Genomic DNA, 8,966 nt, shown 5'->3' with positions numbered 1-8,966 from the left:
TTGTCCTGCCTTTTTAACATCAACTGCACCACCAAGTATCCTAATAGTAGATGAGGGATGGTCTCTTTTTATAAAAGTATTCCACAAAATACATGAAAATGAAATGACAGAATATCACCATCTTGCAATCCCCCAGTGAATCAACGGATCTAGGTATTGAACATTAATGGCTGCTAATGTAAGAAAAAGGAGTGAGAACCAGACATTGTGTGCCTCCTCATGAAAGAACACATACCACTCTCGATCTAGTTAAAGGGATCGAATATAAATTTCTTCAAACCTCTGATGCAGCTGCCAATTTGTAGGAAATGTACAGGATGGAGAAACATGTTGACCTTTACCACAAGAATGCAATAAGCAAAATCAAGACTGTGAAAAACTCTACAAGTCAAATGGATCAGGTTCTTCAAAAGGTAAACTGTAAGAAGAAGAAACTGAGGGGAACCTACAGTTTAAAAGAGATTTAAAAGACATCTCAGATTTTTTTTAAAGAGCAAAATTCAACTTTAGTGTCTAGGGATGCACAATCATGGTAATAAAACTGTAAAGATATGCAAGGAAGTGATTCCCACAAAAGTCAAGATCGTGATTACTTTTGGAGGGATGCAGGAGGGTGTCATTGGGACAGAGTATACAGAAGGACTACTAAGGTAGCTGGTAGAATTCTATTTTTTCACCTGGGTGGAGGGGAGTTTAGAAGGATATTAAGGATCTAGAAGGCCACAGGTTCCCCACTTCTGCTCTAAGCTATAATTTTTTTCACGTGTTTTTTTCTACTTGCGTTTTGTTTCATAATAAAAGGGTTGAAAATGAGCTAAGAAATGTTTTTGATTAAAAAGCATTTTAATCTTTAACTAAGAAGGGTGCCAGAAGAAAATATTAAAGGGCAGAAAAGTACCCATTATAATCAAAGAAATAATTGAAGAAATTGTTTCTAATCTGAAGACATACTCAGCAAGGCTATGGAAAGGATGTATAGGCTGCTACAGAGAAGTAATCTCACAGAAAACAGTTTCTAGAAGGCCTTTTGACTAAGAAAGCTGAGAGCTTAAGGCATTGCCAAGGAGTTGCTCAGGGCAACCTCGGCTAGAGCCAGGAAAGGCACTGTTTCCTGTTAAAGAGGAGCTGCAGCCTGGTGTAGCCAAAGCCACCCTGTGAGTCAGAGAACCTGAGTTCCCGTTTTAGCCCAGCTGCTGCCTCCCTGTGTGACCTTGGGTGAGTCACCTAAACTCGGTCTCTCTATCAGCAAACTGGGAGTAGGTGTTGAATGAGATAATTCAGAGTTTCTTCCGGCTCTATCTTTGTGTAATTTTATGATTCTAAAGCAGGGTCTCTCAGAGTGTGATCTGCCAACCACGTGTGTTATTATAGAATCACTGTCTGATGAAAAAGGCAGATTCCTCAGCCCCACCCCAGACCCACTGAGTCAGACTCGCTGGGTATGGGGCCCCAGAATCTGATTTTTTTCCAAGGAACACGTATAACATGTATAACATGTTTGGTATACATGCTAGTTTGAGGGCCACTGTTCTAAGCTATTGTTTAGGTGGAAGGAGGAGGAGGATGGGGTTCAGTACATGTTAACCCAAAATATGGCACCTTGGCAGTTAAGAAAACAGCAGTAGCGGGAAGGACTCTCTGACCTTCTCCCACCTTCTCCCCTGAAACAGACCATAAAAGAATTATCTGATCTCCTTCTAAAAGTAGGTCATAAGAGCCTCATTGCAGAGGTGTCCTCCCTATACCCAGAGGAAAGAAACATCACACAGAGACACAGAGAAGCATCTGAACAAACAGGCCTTGCTAAATTCCCCCCAGTTTATTACCAGTAGATGATGCTCTTTTATCCTCCGATCACACTTCTGCATGGCTGTCCATAAAAACACAGTTTCCCGGCCGGGCGCGGTGGCTCACGCCTGTAATCCTAGCTCTCTGGGAGGCCGAGGCGGGTGGATTGTTTGAGCTCAGGAGTTCGAAACCAGCCTGAGCAAGAGCGAGACCCCGTCTCTACTAAAATAGAAAGAAATTAATCGGACAACTACAAATATATACAAAGAATTAGCCGGGCATGGTGGTGCATGCCTGTAGTCCCAGCTATTCGGGAGGCTGAGGCAGAAGGATCGCTTGAGCCCAGGAGTTTGAGGTTGCTGTGAGCTAGGCTGACACCACGGCACTCTAGCCCGGGCAACACAGTGAGACTCTGTCTCAAAAAAAAATAAATAAATAAATACGGTTTCCCTGTTTCTTTGAGTCTTCATTTGAAGGCTCCAGTGTCATTTAAAACTGATATTAAATACATTTGTATGCTTCTCTTTCCGTAATCTGTCTTTTGTTATAGGAGTCTTGGCCATGAATATAACTATGGATGAGGAAAAAAATCTCTTCTCTCCTGCAGGGAAAAGACCTCACATCTCTTAAACTCCTCCTATATGCCCAGCACCGTGCTAGGTATTGCAATTACAAAGAATAGATTAGACTAGATTATTAGATTGGATTAGATCTCACTTAATCTTCAGAACTACCTGATGAAGAAGGTGGTGTCCGTCTTACGGAGGAGCAGAGGGACACTCAGAGAGTTTCGGTCACAGAGCTCGTAAGTAATGGACCCATCTGAATTAAAGGGCTGCTTCTCTAAAAGTTAGGAAGGAAGGGAGGGAACTAAATTCACTGAGAAAATGTTCCAGGAATGAACAGATCCTAGTTGGATGGCCCCCTTTTTTCAGCACAGGCACACTCTGTAGATGTCTTCCCGTCTTCCCCTCCACATCGGAAGGAGAAGGATGGCTGGCGGGTAACAGGGAGGGATGGTGTGGAGAGAGAGGAATACTTTCCTTTGATTGACCTGGGAACCGTCAGAAGATACTTAAACATTTGAAGTTCCTTGTGCAGAGAAATAAGTAGCCCAGGAAGATCTTAAAGCGAAGTAGCCTGAAGACGGAGAACAAAACAGCCAGGAATAGCTTTGCCTTCCAGAGGCGAAGGAGGAATTTTACAACAAAGCAACATACTGGCAAATTGATTTCTTTAAAAGATGCTGTCAAATATGATCTTTAAGTATAGGGATTATTTAATATATTTTAAATGTCTTAAGAAAGGAGAATTTTTATAAACAATGACTGAAGACATCATGACTAGAAGCAGGTCGTGTGTTTGAGGCCCCACAGCCCAGGCCCCGCAGATCCAATATATGCGGAGAGAAGATGATAGCCTTCTTAAGGGGGTTATCCTTAGCCCCTGCAGTGGGGCTAAGGAATCTGAAATTCCTGGCCAGTGACACAACCATAAGCAAGAGGAGTAGAAGCTGCTTCCAAATATCTGTTAGAATTTTTTTTTTTAAGCGAATCAAAGGACTGGAAGGGACTGCAGGCTAAGTAGTGCCCAGCTCTCTGGACAGGGAGAACTAGAGCTCAGAGAGCCTCTGGCTACCAAAGTCAGGATGTGGGAAGCCACTAGGATCACAGGAGGGTTTGCAGCCTACCAGCATCAGCCACTGCGCTACACACTGTGGGGGAGGCACTTCTGCCCTGGGGAGCTTGTCAAGCCAGTAGGAGGCCAGTCACACATAGGAAAAGGTAACTAACAAGAAGAGATGTACCAGGACAGCCACAGAGAAAGATGGCAAGAAGTGCTCTAGGAATGCAGAGGCATGAGACACCCTCAGGGCCTAGGGCTTCCAGGGAAGGGAGTTTTCAAGAAGGGAGACTTGTAAGCCAGATTCCAAAGGGGGGAAGGGGAGCAAAGGCACAGAGTGAGCACGTGGCACAGGGGAAGGACAGTTCCTACAGGGGCTGTAAGGCTGCCAAGAGCCAGACCAGGGATGGAATAGAGGGCTTGAATGACAAGATTAAAGAGTTTGCAAGTGATCTCGTAGGCAATAGGGAGCTATGGAAAGATTATGAATAACATAACCATTACAAACCCCAGATCCATGTGTCCAGTCTCTATATGGAGTTACAATAAAAAGGCACAGTCCAAACAGTCAAAATCAACCCCCCCAAAAAAGAAAAAAAGAATTCCAATCTTTTACTGCCATCTCTCTAACTCATAAGTTCCAGCAATTCTTCTTGAATCCCTTTGTTGTTCTCTCTCTTCCTTCAAACACTCACATGACTTCCTAAGCTCTTATTTGCTATATGCCTAATCGCCTCTCTCACTTCTTTCTTTTCCTCCTCTCTCCCTGCACTTTATTGTAAAAATTGACTTCAATTTTCTGGCTAAGTTGTTCCCCTCCCACTCCAACTTCTCTGTTCCAATCTTTCCTGGAAGGTTCCGGAACCCTGCAGACAAATGAATCACAGGGTGAGGAGAGGAGGGACAGAGACGTCGCGTGGGGAGAGAGCGTTGAGGTGTGAAGGCGACATTCTCCTCATCGAAAGGAGAGAAGGGAATATTCAAGTCTAAGTCTATTTTACCCCATCACTGTAAGATAGATTCATGAGGGAAAAGTGGAGTTTTAGGAAAATGTCTACAATTATTGATCTGACCCAGAGATGTTGAGTATTCCCAAAGACCCTGACTGTCATGGTCCACACAGAGAGAACCCTCCTTAGATATACACAAAGTCATGGTCAGGTGGATGGGCCGTGACACAGTGTTTTGACGTTTGGGAGCCAGTGGATGGATGGATGAGTTCGGTGAGAGGAGAGCAAGCGTGGGCGAGCGTGGTGAGCTAATAGACGTGTCATTAAGGCTGGCATGAAAGATGGTGAGTGATCCACAACACTGACAAAGAAAGCTACATTTTCGTGATTTTCCTCAAGGTTAATGAGTCATGAGTCAACCATTTCCAAGTCAACAATTTCCAAACACTTCAAGCTGCATGTCTAGCTCTTCCAAAAGGAATAAAAATGAAAGAGTTTACATTTGTATTTTCATTATCTTTTTTTTTATTTTAGACATGATTTCAGCCTTACAGAAAAGTTGCAAGAATAGCTAGTTATTTTGTAGACTGTCCCAAATTCAGGTCTGTGTGATGTTTTGTCACCACGGGATCCAGACTACGCCCTTTTGGCAGGAATGCCACATTGTGATGCCGTTGAGTTCTTCTCATTGTCTCATACCAGGAGGAAAATATATGGAGTGTTTGTTCTGAGGATGATTTTGCAGAAACTATGTTTAGATATAAAAACAAGAATTAACAGTTCCTAAAGGAACCATAGTAGGAATAACTGAACAATGAAGTTGTTTTCCAAGATGAATCCAGAGCCTGGGACTATTCGATTTGGGGTTTTTTTTTTTTTTTTCCTGTCTTCAGAATATTTCTGTGTGTCTAGTCCTGAATGCATGTAGCCCCAGTAAGCTTTTAAAACTTTAAGGCCAGTGTGGTGGCTCACACCTGTAATCCCAGCACTTTGGGAGGCCAAGGCAGAAGGATTGCTTGAGGCCAGGCGTTCAAGACCAGCCTGGGCAAAATAGTGAGATCCTGTCTCTACAAAAACATTTTTTAAAAAAATCTAGCCAGGTGGGGTGGTATACACCTATAGTCCTAGCTACTTGGGAGGCAAAAAAGGGAGGATTGCCTGAGCAATCAGGCAATTGCCTCAGGAATTTGAGGTTATAACAATCTGTGATCATGCCACTGCACTCCAGCCTGCACTCCAGCAAAAACTTTAAAAATCACGGATAATAAGGACAGAATTCCGCATTAATATCTTTGTGATATACCCATAAAATGGAATTCTATGCAGCCATTACAATGATGATGTCTAATCATAGGAATGGACATGAAAAGATGTGCAGAATCAGGTTTAAAAAGCAGGGTGCAAAGCAGTAGGCATAATCCCATTTCTGCAACAAAACCACAAGGGAGAGAAATAGAGATAGAGAGATAAAGGGAGATAGAGAGAGAAATCTGGAAAGATACACACTTAACAGCGTTTATTTCTGGGATGTGGGATTACTGTCAAATTTCACTATCATTCGTCTATATTTCTAATTAGAATTTTCATAAGTATCATTGCTTATGGTCAACACAAGCAATAAAGAAGCTTTCATTTTGAAAAAAGAAATCTGCCTGAAAAATGAGTCTTGGCAGCTGAGGTGTCTCCTCGGAAGCTCTTCCTCTCACACATCCCTTCTTCTCCTGTCCCCCGCAGGAGGAGGACTGTAACCCAGCTGTGGGAGACCACTTGCTCAAGACTTCTTGGGCACGGCTCCCCGGGTCATGGTCACACATGTTCAGTTCAGAATAAACCTTTTCAAATTATTTTACAGAGTTTGGGTTTTTTCTCATCAACGCCTCCATCGCCTCACTAAGCCTTAGGGGCGGCTTCCACTCTCCACCCTGTGACACTGTGCTCTTAAATCTAGGTTGAACCCAACAGGGGCTTTTCCTTTCGCTTCCTGGAAGACTCCTCTGTAGGAGCTGACACCTTGAATGGCCTTCTCCAAACCCTCCCAAACAGGTTGTTCTCCCAGACCCCACCCTGTGCCTTCTGCTCTCCTCTTCTATACCCTTTCCTGGGTGATCTCACAACAGACTCGTCAGCTTCCCTTCAAGCCTCCACGTTTCCACTCTCAGCTTTTAGCATCTGGTCTTTTCTGTCATCTGAGATAGACAACACTGTACCAGCATTTCTTTCTTTTCTCTTTTTTTTGCCGCCCCCCTCACCCTCGGCCTTTTTTTTTTTTTTTTAGAGACAGGGTCTTGCCCTGTTGCCCAGGCTGGAATGCAGTGGTGCAATCATAGCTCACTGCAGCCTTGAACTCCTGGGCTCAAGCAATCCTCTTGAAAGTAGCTGTGATGACAGGCTTATGCCACCACATCTGGCTAATTTTTTATTTTTATTTTTTGTAGAGACAGTGTCTCGCTATGTTGTTGCCCAGGCTGGACTCAAACTCCTGGCCTTAAGTGATCCTCCCACCTCGGCCTCCCAAAGTGCTAGGATTATAGGCATGAGCCACTGTTCTCCAGCCAACACTGGCATTTCCATTTCTTCAGCCATTTAACTGCTAAGTCCAAGTGATTCTACCACTGAATCTTTTTGTCATTGTTGTTCAGCTTTATCGAGGTATAATTGACAAATAAAAATTATATGTATTTATAGCCTAGTCCCTCTCCTCCACCCCACTGCCACTGCCCCAGTTCAGGCCATCCCTTGGTAGGATTGGGACAGAAGGCTCCTCCTGGATTCAATCACTTGCCTTTACAAACTACCCCTCAAGCTGTTGCTGAAATTCCCTTCCTGAAACACAGATCTAACCATATCATTCCTCTGCTCAAAACCAACATTCAGATTTGCCAAAGGGTTCTTGTGCTGTGGGATGTTACTAGCTGATAGGGCAACATTTTTTCAAAGCAAGTGAAGTCAGTGCCCATGGAAGTTTGACTTTTTCATAAACATTGGGTTAAACAAATTCCAACATGTTTCTTTATCACAGAACACATAAGAGTCCTTCATATGCTAAAGGACGCTTTGAATTTCCAATAGGTTATAAGGGTATTACTGCTTAAATTTATTTGACTTCAGATTTCTTTTAATTTTCACAGAGCATTCACACTTTAGGAAAGACCCTAGAGCAGATGGGGCCACGAGATGGAAGGAGCTGGGGTCTCCGAGTCACTGCTTAGGTCTTTGCTTCCTGGGAGAGAAAAGCATCCCTGCCAGAGACATCCGTGGTGGACTATCGAGTGGGTAAGAAATAGACTTTTATTGTGGTCAGTCCCCGAAACTGCAGCGTTGCTTGGTATAGCAGTTAGTCTATGCTGCCCAATACAGAACGTATGCAGGTTTTTAAGTTATTTGCCAAAGAATAGGTTATCTTTATTGGCCTGAGAAGTTTTTGTCACAAACAGTAATAGGTCACATAAATTGCAGCCTTATGAAGGCACTGTGATAAGCCTTTGCAAACAGTATCTCATTTAATCTTTGAGATTGCCTCATTTCAGAGATGATGAAACTAAAGCTTACAGAGGTTGACAACTTAGAGATTGGAGGCCCAGGATTTGAATGTAGGTCATTTTACCTCTGGGTCCTTGATATTAATCACATCAAGGTCCTACTTCCTAAGCCCAGGTCATGAGGTCAGAAAATCTGGGTTGCAGGTGTAATTTGATTAGTTACCTAGACTAATAGGACATCTCCATGGTTTACTTACTTCCTCTCTTTTTATTTAGACCAGTGCCTCTCAACCAGGGTTGATTTTGCTCTCCCAGGGGACATTTGGCAATATCTGGAGACATTTTTGGTTGTCACAGCTGGGGAGGTGCTACTGGCATCTAGATGGTAGAGAACAAAGATGCCTCTAAAACATCATGCCACGCAAAGGGCAGCACCCCACAACAAAGAACTATCTACCCCCAAATTCCATAGTGCCAAGGTTGAGAAACTCTGACCTAGACATTCCATATATTTTATTGACAGAGCCCAAAATGTCCGGAATAAATCCACATTCTTGCGTGGAATAAGAGGCATACTTTAAAACTCTGCTTCATGCTGTAATACCCAAAAGAGCGGGAAAATCATGGCCAACAGGTAGCTTTTGGTGTGCTCAGAGATGCTGAGACTTGGCCATTTTGGGAGGGGACCCAGCCCAAAGAAGACTGGCCGTGGATACAGAATTCGGTTTGGCAGGACCTCGCGAACAATGTATGGCAGCAGAATAGAAATTCCTCTTGAACGAATGCCAACCCTTTTTGGTTTCCTAGTAACGTAATTTTCCTGAGATTTGTCTCATTTTGAATTTGCAGCATCCCTACACCTATTTTAAATCAAAGCAACAAAAGAAAATTTTTTAAAAAAAAGATGACATAATAGAATCAGAGAGTTTCTTGGGAAGAGAAGGGAACCTAAAGAACACCTGGCCCACCCTCTTTATACCCCTTCTGGTGTAAGGTGCCCCTGTTTCAACACCATATGAGTCAGGGTAGGGATGTCACCATCATAAGGACCCCGTGTCATTTCCAGAATGTTCTAATAGAAAGTTCTCTCTCCCAGGAGCAGAAACTTGCTTCTCTGAACTCTCTG

This window comes from Propithecus coquereli, unplaced genomic scaffold (assembly GCF_000956105.1).
Source record: "Propithecus coquereli isolate 6110/MARCELLA unplaced genomic scaffold, Pcoq_1.0 Scaffold57, whole genome shotgun sequence".
Taxonomy (NCBI): Eukaryota; Metazoa; Chordata; class Mammalia; order Primates; family Indriidae; genus Propithecus; species Propithecus coquereli.
This window is presented reverse-complemented; position numbering follows the sequence as displayed.